Source organism: Bidens hawaiensis, unplaced genomic scaffold (genome assembly GCF_021521415.1).
Source record: "Bidens hawaiensis isolate Kalapana, Puna unplaced genomic scaffold, B.hawaiensis_p1.1 tig00022312_1, whole genome shotgun sequence".
Taxonomy (NCBI): Eukaryota; Viridiplantae; Streptophyta; class Magnoliopsida; order Asterales; family Asteraceae; genus Bidens; species Bidens hawaiensis.
This window is the reverse complement of record NW_027493468.1, coordinates 35,826-48,492: the sequence shown is the minus strand read 5'-3', so window position 1 is coordinate 48,492 and position 12,667 is coordinate 35,826.

The window sequence follows — 12,667 nt, the reverse complement described above, 5'->3', positions numbered from 1 at the left end:
CATTTTAGAAAACGAAAATCTCAGTGATGACTATCAGAAAGCATCAGAAGTAGTATATGAAATCACTGAATGTAATGAAAAATCAAAACCCTCAATCGATGAACCACCAGCCTTAGAGTTAAAAGAACTACCAAGCCATCTCGAATACGCCTTTCTAGAAAAAGACTCTTAACTTCCAGTAATTATTTCATCTCACCTTTCTAAAGAAGAGAAAGACGAAGTTCTTCAGGTTCTCAAAAACCACAAGAAGGCCATCGCATGGAAGATCATGGATATCAAGGGCATCAGTCCTTTGTTTCGTACTCACAAAATTCTCATGGAAGAAGAATACAAACCCCTGGTCCAACATCAAAGATGTCTCAATCCCAACATGCAAGATGCGTTGAAGAAAGAAGTAATCAAACTCCTTGATGCCGGATAAATCTACCCAATCTCAGATTCACCTTGGGTTAGTCCCGTTCAAGTAGTACCCAAGAAGGGAGGAATGACGGTCGTAATAAACGAAAAGGATGAGCTAATACCAATGAGAACCATCACAGGCTGGCGAGTTTGCATTGACTACCGGAAACTTAATGACGCCACAAGAAAAGATCATTTTCCACTTCCTTTAATCGATCAAATGCTTAAACGATTATATGGAAAAATGTTTTACTGTTTTCTTGACGGATTTTCCGGATATTTCCAAATTCCCATTGCTCCTGAAGATCAGGAGAAAACCACTTTTACATGTCCGTACAGAACCCTCGCCTACCGAAGAATGCCATTTGGACTATGTAATGCTCCAGCCACCTTCCAGCGATGCATGGTGGTCATCTTTCACAAAATGATCGAACACTCTATGGAAGTATTCATGGACAACTTCTCAGTCTTTGGAGACTCTTCGATCACTGTTTAAAAAACCTCGACAAAATGTTAGCCAGGTGTGAGGAAGTAAATCTAGTGCTCAACTGGGAGAAATGCCACTTTATGGTTAAAGAAGGCATTGTTCTCGGCCACAAGATTTCTCAAAAGGGATTAGAGGTCGATAAAGCAAAAATAGAAACTATCTCTAAACTTCCGCACCCAACCTCAGTAATAGCTATTAGAAGTTTTGTAGGTCACGCAGGATTCTACCGACGTTTCATAAAAAATTTTTCCAAAATTGCTAGGCCTATGACCAAACTTCTAGAGAAAGACGCACCCATCGACTTCTCTGAAGAATGTGTTGAATCATTCAACATATTTAAAGAAAAACTTGTCAACACACCTATCATGACTACACCCAACTGGACCCTTCCATTCGAGATCATGTGCGATGCAGGTAACTTTGTAGTTGGAGCCGTACTCGGACGACGCAAAGAAAAACACTTTCACCCAATTTACTATGCCAGTAAAACTCTTAGTGATGCACAAGAAAATTACACCACAACAGAAAAAGAGTTAATAGCAGTAGTTTTTGCATTTGAAAAGTTTAGATCTTACCTAGTTCTTTCCAAAACCATAGTTTACACCGACCATGCCGCAATACGTTACCTCTTCAACAAGCAAGATGCCAAGCCCAGACTTATCTGATGGATCCTACTACTCCAAGAATTTGACATTGAAGTTAAAGACAAGAAAGGAGCAGAGAATTTAGCCACATACCACCTCTTATGCTTAGAATGCCCAGCTTCAGAAGAGCTTCACAAGAAAATTATCAATGATAATTTTCCACATGAAGTTCTCATGCATACCCAAGCAGTCATACAGGAGAAAGACGAAAGTCCTTGGTTTGCTGACTTTGCACACTATCTAGCTTGTAAAATCCTAAGAAAAGGACTTACTCATCAACAACGGAAGAAATTCTTCTCCGACCTTAAGTTCTACTTCTGGGAAGACCCGTACTTGTTTAGGATAGGTGCCGATTAGGTTGTTCGTAGGTGTGTAGCAGGAAAGAAAGCCTTAGATATTCTCAAACACTACCATGAAGGACCAACTGGTGGACACCAAGGTACAGCCACTACAGTCAGAAAAGTGTTTGATGCCGGATTCTTCTGCCCCCACCATATACAAAGACACACATACCTTGATCCAAGCATGCGATGCTTGTCAAAAAGCAAGGAACATCTCAGCCAAGGATGAGATGACTCAGAAAGGCATTCAAATTTGTGAAGTCTTTATGTATGGGGAATAGATTTCATGGGCCCATTTCCTAACTCATTCGGAAATAAATACATCCTTGTAGTAGTCGACTATGTGTCTAAATGGGGCTCTTCCCACTAATGATGCTCGAGTAGTTGTAAGATTTCTAAAAAAGTTATTTCACGATTCGGTACTCCAAAAGCCCTAATCAATGAAAGAGGTACCCACTTCTGTAATGCTTTAATGGACAAAGTCTTAACGCGATATGGAGTTCACCACCGACTGGCAACACCATACCACCCCCAGACCAGTGGACAAGTAGAGGTCTCGAATTGAGGAATTAAAAGGAAATTAGAAAGAACCATAGGGATGAATAGCAAAAATTGGGAAGAAAAGTTAGATGACGCTTTGTGGGCCCTTAGGACAGCCAACAAAACCCCCATAGGAACAACACCCTTCAAACTCGTTTTTGGGAAAGAATGTCATCTGCCAGTAGAATTAAAACACACAGCCTACTGGGCTCTCAGAGCAGTGAACTTCGATCAAATGTCCGCCGGCGTAAACCGGGAAGATCAAATTCACAAACTCGAAGAACTAAGAACATTGTCCTATGAAAATTCACGGTCTTACAAGGAAAAGACTAAACGTCTGCACGACGCCCATTTAAAAGGAAACAAGAAATTCCAAGTTGGCGATCGTGTACCGTTATACAACACACGTTTACGTCTTTTCCCAGGAAAATTGAAATCATGATGGACAAGCCCATACATAGTTGAATCAGTTTTGACTATGGGATAGTTGAGATTTCGAATTCTAACGACCAAAAATTCAAAGTCAATGGACATCGATTAAAACCATATATCGATGGACCATTTGAAGAAGTCTCGGAGGTAGTAACCGTCCAACTCCCTAAATAGAAAATTAAGGAAACAAGGTCTGGCCAAGACCTTCACAAACTAGGCCTTGTAAATATTTACTTAGAAAAAAAAACTACAAAGACTAAAACACGGGGGCGTGCTTTAGAAAGCACGGTGCCGTGCCAAAAACTGCGGACCGAAATCTTCGCTGCAAAAATCTCAGTCAGACTGGTTTGTAACAGAATTGTCAGAGTAAAAACACGGGCTGTGCTTCCAAAAGCATGGGGTCGTGCTTAGGTATCTGGTTGGCTATAAAAGGCACCTCTTGCCAATGTATTCCTTGCACCAACAGAAACCAATACACTCCTCTCTGAAAATTCTACATGCCTACTGAAATGAGCGAAGCAATTCCCGTTCCTCGACAACCGAGAAACGATGCCCGCCATGTTTCCAAAACCGAGCTTCTCTTGGAACTTCAAGAACTCTTCAAGGAACTCACCGAAATAAATCTCCTTGCTGAGATGCGCCTCGTTCAACTCACCGAATCAGTGGAAAACATGAAAATGGAACTTAGAAACGTCAACGAACAACTCCAGGTTCAAGTTCTCGGTTTCACGTACTTTCCACCACCAGGTACATTCAAAGGAGGAGAACCTTTCGGGGAAATCTAGGAAACTTAATTTTCTGTTTTCATGTGTAAACAAGTGCATTACACGCATTGTGCTAGGAATTTTGGGCTTAACCCAAATATTTTCATATTTTTAGGAAAACCGGGCTTATCCCGTAATTGTCTTAGGACCTTTAATTTAATAATTTTTAGATGACCAAACTCTTAAAATAACATGTTGAACATCATTCCAAAAATTCCGGCTCTCATATTTTGCTGAAAAATAAAAGAAAATCTCAATAAAAAAAAGCATGGGCCGTGCTTCAAGAAGCACGAGGCTCAGGTCACCCTAGAATCTTCAGCATGATACGCGCTGACTCCATACAATTCTCTGACTCAGAAACATTTTTTCACCTATCAGCACGGAACCGTGCTTCCAAAAGCACGGGCCGTGTTTGACTATCCAGTCTCTATATGATGCATGCAAAAACTCACTATTCCATTCACACCAAACACAAAATTACTGAAATGGAAAGCAAGAAAGTTGAATGGAGGCCAGTGAGGAAAGGCAAGCAACATGAATCTTCCTCAAACCTTGAGGAGGAGGTCATGAGGCTACAATGCATTATGAGACACCAGAGTCGAAAGCAACATCCAAACTGAAGCTCGTGTAAATGAGTTAATCAACAAAGTCGAACTACTTCGGTTTGAAAACTTCCATGTTGTGGATGGCCACCACAAGGATGTGGCTTTCAAGCTCAACTTTCTTAACTGGTAAATCGCAAAGCTTGACAAAAAGCTTTCCAAGCTCTTGGAAGTTAAGAGAGCCCCACCACACATTCAAGACCTGTTCGGGAATGATGGTCGTTAAAGTCTCGACTTTGTGTTATGTTGAAGTTGCTCCTGCTAGTGTTATGTGTTAAGGTCTAGGATTGTTTTTGTATTTTTCATTTAACTATGTTTAATCATGTTTTATGTTCTAATGAAATTTAGGACTTTTAATTACTGTCATAATCCCAACCTACAAAGAAAATCAGTTAAAAACAAACCAGCTCAAAAAATAAACAAAAGAAACTGTCTGCATAATGCAGCACGGTACCGTGCTTCCAAAAGCACGGCCGTGTTTTTAAGTCCATTACAGTTACGAATTTTTAATTATTAAAAAAACTTTTCCAATTATTCAACCCTAAAACCAACTTTGACTCTGAATATAAACTGCCGACCCCACCCTCATTTCACTGATTTCTGCATCGAATCTTCAATATCGAACCAAAGGTATGATAATTTAACGATTATATTGTTCGAATTCATCTTTCTAGGTTTAATTTAATCCTAAAAACTCTCAAATTGATTAAATCAGGTCTAAACCCGAACATTATACGGGTTATTCTATTAGTTTAGGATGATGGTTTGTTGAATAGTTGTTTGTTGAGATTAATTAAAAGGAACCATTCGGGTTTGGATCTTGAGTTGAATATCCAACAAACTAATAAACCCAAATGGTATAACCGATTAGAAACGAGGGTTCGAATCTAGATAAAGTCAAAAATAGGATTAAAAACACGAACCGTGCTTTGAACAACGCGACTCGTGGTCACCTTTTGGTCACAAAAAGTCAAAATTGGTATAAACTGACGAACAGTAACAGCACGGGCCGTGCTTCTAAAAGCACGGTACCGTGCCCTGCTCTCTGTTCTATCAACTAAATAAATTTTGTCAAATTTTGACTCACTTGGATGCAAATTGCATATGGCCGAGTATGATGATGATGTTCATGCATTTTTGGTATTTCCCGGACGTGATGCGAGGAATAGATGGGCCAACACAAGATTAACATACCTCAACCATCGATTTCCAAAGGAAAACTTCTATGCATGCAAAGCCACATTGAAACAAGTCAACCAATGGAACCGTTACAAAGCCATTGTGAAGGGACCGTGGAGACGGGTTCTTGGTCAAACAGGAGAAGCTATAACTGAACTTATGAAATAATTTATAGCTTCTTTCCAAATAAAAACCAAGAACCCGGATATGTGGGATGAAGACGCCATTGAATTCAGATGCGGGGGTATATAGCACACGACTTCTTTCACTCAACTCGGTATCGATCTTGGAATATACACGGAAGATGAAACAGGCCAAGAAATCTGGTTCAGGGTAGGAGCAACATTTGCAGACGAAGACGGTGACGATGATGCTGAAACTGGAAACACACGTTTAGAGGCATGGGAACAACTTAGTTACGGAACTGAGAACTATAATGCAAGCGTTTCAAAGAGTACTTCACTACGTGACCCGCTTATGAGATACATCCACCGCCTGCTCAGTCACACTGTCACTGCTAGAGGTCAAAGTGAAGGGGTTGTTAATCTAAAGGATCTTTAGACACTTTATTGCATGGAGAACAGCGTCTCATGCAACATCACGTATTTATTCTGCAAGCTGTTCACGACAAATGCAAACGCCAGAGGAAACACACCAATCTTTGGCACACTAGTACAGGCTGATTAGATCCGTTCCTATGCTCTTTCTCTACAAATCACATTACTAATTGTACTACACATGATTCATCTATTACAACATTACCCCACCCCCCAATCCATGTATAAAAATATACCTAAAATATCTCTAATGCTATCATAATAACACTTTAGTAGTCATACCTACACCATAATCTAGTCAAAGCAAATCATCACAAATAAAAAAAAATCCATATAATCGAGATCAAAATTAAGATTTTAGCATCTAGAAAACAAAAAAAGGTCAGTTTTTGCAAGTAATCTGTAAATTGAACTGAAAGCAAACAATAAGTTAGCAATCCTTAAAATCCTAGCCGATTGTAAATCCAACAATTAATAGTAGAACAATGTAAAATTGAAGGAATATACCTCACATAATCCTTCAATCGACTGGAAATTTTTGCTTCAATAAACTCCAAATAACAAAACCCTAGCCGATTATGAACGGGTGTAATGAAAACAAAAAAGTCCACTGCACCCTATTGTCGAATTGTGAAGGTGGGACTGATGGAGAAGAGATGGGCCGACCAGATTGTGTGCGAAGAAGTTGTGAGACTGAACCCAAGATTCGTTTGGTCTACCAATATTAACTTAGACAGTATTCGAGAGTAGTATGAGGTGGGTACTGGGTATATCTGATATCCATCTTCTTATTTGATTTTTTTTAAGTTATGACACTTGATAATGACATTCAAAAATAAGTGTAAAAAATATTCTAAATTTTTAAAAATATGACATTTTTTCATGACACACACATTGGTGCATCGTAAATCACCGCGTGTCATAAATTGTGTGTCATTAACACTGCATTCTTGAGTTTTTTATTGGAGGGATTGAAAAAGAAAAGATAAGAAAATTTTTCTTTTTTCATTCTTGAGTTTTTTCATTAAAGAAAAGAAGGAGAATGGAAGGAAAAGTTAAGCCTTTTTTCCTTCAAAACTTTCCTGCCAAATATGGTCGGATTGTGAAGGAAAGTTTATATCCCATTACCATATTACAAATTTACCCTATTTCAATTCTCTTTTTCATGTTGCTATGAGGATATAATTGTAAAGTTACAATTTTTTTTCCTATCTTTTCCTTCCAATATAACTCAAGAATGTAATAAACATTTTCTTTTCTTTTCTTTTATTGTAACTCGAGAATGCCTTTTAAGTATATAATTTCTTTTCCTTTCTTCCTCTATCCAATCTTATCATTTCTTTTCCTTGTATTTTAAACCCGAGAATGCAGTGTAAACGAATTTAGAGGAATGGACACTCTGCCTGCCTGAGACAGAGTAGTGCCCGTTTTTCCTATTGAAGTTGATTGCCAACGACGAAGCCAGTTGGAACGAACTCTGCCTTTTCTATTATTAAGCACAAACTTATGAAACCTAACAGATCGAAGCCTCGTGGCAGGTGCGTTTCATTGCTTAACCTAGGGTTTCTTATGTCAAATTTTAGTTAGGTTGGGTAAGTTAGTTTGTTGTTCAGACTGCAACCCAAGTTATGTTTTACTTGATGTATTTAGCATTTGAATTTTCCTTGGTTTTATTAACGGTCAAGTGGACTATTACATATACTTAGAAGCTAGAACATTCTAACATTTGTTCAGTTTTATTTTTGTTGCAGACTCTTGTTTGGATAATGTCATATGAGGATAATGAGAATGCATCCACAATGTCTTCTGATGATTTTGTAGATGTTAAAGGTTGTGTACTTTTTTATTTATTTTAAGCATATCATGAATCTTATCTAGAGAAAAGTGTTTCTAAATATTGGTGATTGTTACATTTTTTAGGTTTGTTAGGAGAACATGCTCTTAAGAATGAGATTACTTCACAAGGTAGGGGCATTTGTGTTCATTCTAAAAACTGATAAAGAAATTAATAGAAGGTTCTGGTAAAAACAAATGTTCTCATTTTGCTGTTTTTCCTTATATTTGATTTGGCATTATGTCCTGTTGTGTCTCTGTGTTCACTATTCAAAGCTACCTGATTACTGTTAAGTGAATTGTAAATGTGATTATTGTGGTATGAATATAATTAGGTTAATACCAATCATACAAAACTAACTTTTAAAAGGGACCCTAGTTTACCTGTTTACCTTACATGAAAGTCTTTTCTTATCTTTATTCATTGTTTATACTCTTTTAATATAAGAAGATAATTGTTCGATCATTTAGTACTAATTTGTTTTTGATAATTGTTAAACTTTATACTTGTTAGCATAGTCCCATGATGATGACGAAAATTTGCAATAGATGTGCTGATAATTATTTTGTTATGGTGGTGAACTAGATAATTAACAAAAAAACAATTCTTGCAAAATGTTAAAGAGGTTTGTTGTGGGATGGAATTAGAAATTCTGTTTTGACCATATTGCAGATACGTTTTGGTTGCACTTTCTGATTGAAGGAGTTTCTTTTTTTTTATTACTTCTACAATACGTTATCTCAAGGATGCATTTGTTAACACAAATACTTCTCAAGTGATGATTGCTATTTTGGTTGAACATATTATTAATCTTGTATCAAAACTTTGTTAGAGTTCTACTATTACATAATGTTTATGTTATGACAATTTATTGTATGTGCTCTTGCTGTTTGATTAGAGAACTTTCAAGTGTTGGCATTAGGTTTTGTTATGTTCATATTATTGGCAAGTTAGTTGATATTTGTGTGTTTTATGGAATCGTTTGAATGGCAATTTCTTATGTATGATTAGTATATAAAGGTTGTAATAAGATAGAATTTTAAAGGCTTCAAATTAGTTTAAAGTTGTAGTAGTTTGTTTAATTATTTTAAACTATAGACATTTACATGAATAAGATAAATCATCTTCAACCTTTAACATAGTATATAGAAGTAGCAGTGCACATAAGTATTTATAGGATTGTTTACATTTAAGATAATTGTTGTTGCATATTGCAGAAAGGGTAGAACTATTTGCTAACAGTTTCAGCCACAACAGTTTAAGGTAAACCAGTAGTCTTTGTTGGGTTTTAACAAGATTATCAAAGTGATAAAATCCCTATTTTACCAAAAACGCAGCGGATATAAAAGTTTTAAATCTTGTTAATATGATATGTATAAAACCAATTTTAAACATGCAAAACCCAAACCCGGATCCAAATACGAATTACACACTATCAAATACATGCATGTCACTATAAGTCCATGCATGTTACTACTACCTTTCAATATGACAAAACCGGGTGAAAGAGATGATGATTGAAAGGTAAGAACTTGAATATGGAAGCTCCTCAAGCTAGCATACACCAAGCTTCAACAACACACCACTTCTAGCTAGGATTTGCACTTGAAATTTTCTTCTTCTTTTCTTATGTTGGATGAAAATACCCAAGAGAGGAAGAGAGAAAAGTTTACTTGGAAATTATGTGTGTTATGAAAGAATGAAAGAGAAAGACTTGGTTTTTTTTCAAAGGCATCTTTCTCTCCACCAATAATAACCATTGCATGTCTCCACTCACCTTGCATGTCTCCACTCAAACATATAATAATATTACATTTGAAAGAGTTATTATCTTTTTCTTTTATAAAACTTTAAACATATATATATATATATATATATCCATACATATATACTTTTATAAGTTTATAACTTATAACTTATAAAACCTATTATATATTAAGAGACATGCTTGGTTATTATTATTCACATATTGTTATTTAACCAACTTAAATAACACTATGTAATGTTCTTTCATAAAACATAAATCATCCATATGATTTGTTTATTACACAAGTACATTTTATTTAGAAACCCCTTTCCAAATAACTCAAGTGTTAATATTCATTTGTTATGATCACATCATATATGAACGAATATTATCGGTGTTTGTCTAGCTTGTTATTGGGTATGACCCGACTTGGATCATAACGTACTAGCCACATCAATTTAATATGTCTCTTGGGCAGACCGAGTCCAACAATCTCCCACTTGCACAAGATACATAGAAGATTGATGCAAGTAGCAAATACCGCCTAACTACGGTTTACTACCCCTAATACGTATGACGAAGTGCCATTCAATAACATCATCCCTTTCAAGTCCCATACTTGAAAATGATTTAGGTGAAACTATCATTTATCCTTTTGCCACAAATGTCATGTTAAATCCAGAGACACAGAGTGATCATTCTCTGTTGATTTAACTTGTCAGGCCTTATACATTTAACTCTCAACGTATAAGAGGGACAAATCCCATATTGACTACATACGTCTCTCACTATCACCTTGTACTATACTTGAGCTTAGCCTTATGTACTGACATATTTCTGAGCAGCGAAGAACTAAGTCAAAGCATAATAGTCGATGAATATCAAGACCCAATATGTATCTCAGGTCGGAGGATACTATGAAGTTCGCCTTTACTCAAATTTACTTATGATCACAAATCCCAAGGATTCCATGCAGTAAAATTGAGAGCGGGTCAGTCCAATATTTATCCCATAAATATCTATGAACCTTGGCAGCAACCCTTTGCTATATTCATACCTCATGAATATCTACCAATCCAAGTTCATAATAGTCTTACTTTCACATGTGTTCCCACAAATATGAACGACTACGGACGTTTAGAATAATTCAAATTATTCACGGATTTAAACATACTAAAATGGAACATAACTCAAGAACATGACCATAACCAAAACCATATGATTGAGTTAAAATAAAATTGTTCCAATATCCAAATGCAAATTTTGATCAAATCCAATCACTAGAATATCGAAGTCCTAAGGCGCAAGTATGTCTCTCATGCTTCGGCCTTTCAAGGAGTTTCGTGAGTGGGTCCGCAATGTTTTGATCAGTGTGAACTTTGCGAATACATATCTTTCCCTTTTCAACTTCATCCCATATGTAGTTGAATCTCCGCTCAATGTGCCTAGTCTTTTGATGTGCGCGGGGTTCCTTGATTTGAGCAATCGCACCCTCGTTGTCACAAAAGATCTCTAGAGGGTCCTGAATGGTACGAACCACTCCTAGATCGGCAATGAACTTTCTAATCCATGCAGCTTCTTGAGCTGCCAGGGAAGCGGCGATGTATTCAGATTCGGTGGTGGATAAAGCTACCACGTCTTGTTTTGCACTCTTCCATGAGACAACACCACCATTGAGAATGAAAACGTTATCCCGATTTTGATCGAGAATCATCTCGATCAGTTTGGAAACTCGCATCAGTGTAACCCTTTACAACGAGTTCCTCCTCACCAGAGCCATATATTAGAAACATATCCTTAGTCCTTCTAAGGTATTTCAATATGCTCTTAACAGCCATCCAATGGCTAGTTCCCGGATTTTGTTGGTATCGACTTGTCATGCTCAAGGCGCATGACACATCCGGTCTAGTGCAAATCATGGCATACATGATGGATCCTATAGCAAATGCATATGGGATACCACTCATTTTGTCTTGCTCATCCTTTGAGCTTGGATATTGAGAAGCACTCAACATCGTTCCTCTTTGAATAGGTACCAAACCTTTCTTAGAGTTTTCCATCTTGAACCTTTTCAAGATCTTGTCAATGTATGCACTTTGATTCAAACCTATCAACCGCCTTGATCTATCCCTATAGATTCTTAATCCCAGAATATAGGCGGCTTCACCAAGATCCTTAATGGAAAAACAGCTTCCAAGCCAGGCTTTTACACCTTCCAAGGTTGGAATTTCATTTCCAAACAGTAATATGTCATCCGACATATAATACCAGAAAGGTTATGATGCTCCCACTAGCTTTCTTATACACACAAGCTTCATCAGCGTTTTTGATGAATCCAAATTTCTTAACTTCAGCATCAAAACGGTGATTCCAACTTCTAGATGCTTGTTTCAATCTATAGATTGATTTCTTCAACTTGCATACTTTGTTAGGATGTTGTGGATCGACAAAACCTTCAGGCTGAACCATATAAACATCTTCATTAAGATGCCCATTTAGAAAAGCAGTTTTGACATCCATTTGCCATATCTCATAGTCATAATATGCGGCTATGGCAAACAATATCCTAATAGACTTTAGCATCGCTACGGGCGAGAAAGTTTCATCATAATCAACCCCTTGAGTTTGTGTGAAACCCTCTGCTACAAGTCTAGCTATATAAGTATCCAAGTTTCCATGCATATCAGTTTTCTTCTTGAAAACCCACTTACTTCCAACGAGTTTGGAATTTAGAGGTGGAGCAACCAAGTCCCATACTTGATTGTCATGCATGGATTGCATCTCAACATTCATGGCTTCTAGCCATTTGTCACAATCAGATTGCGACATTGCATCTCGGTATGTGGTGGGTTCATTCGAATCTACCACGTAGCATCCATCCATGAAAAATCCATATCTCTCAGGTGGGGTGCTAACTCTACCAGATTTGCGAATGTTTTGTGTGTTTTGATCAACCATTTGATCATCCTCAACAACCTCTTGTTGATTGCTAGCGTCAACCAAACGTGTATCGGCTTGTAGTTCTCGATCCTCTTCGAGTTCTATAGTTCTATCAGTTCCTTCCATAAGGAACCTTCTTTCCAAGAACTTAGCCTTTCGAGCTATAAACACTTTATGCTCGCTTGGATTGTAGAAATAATA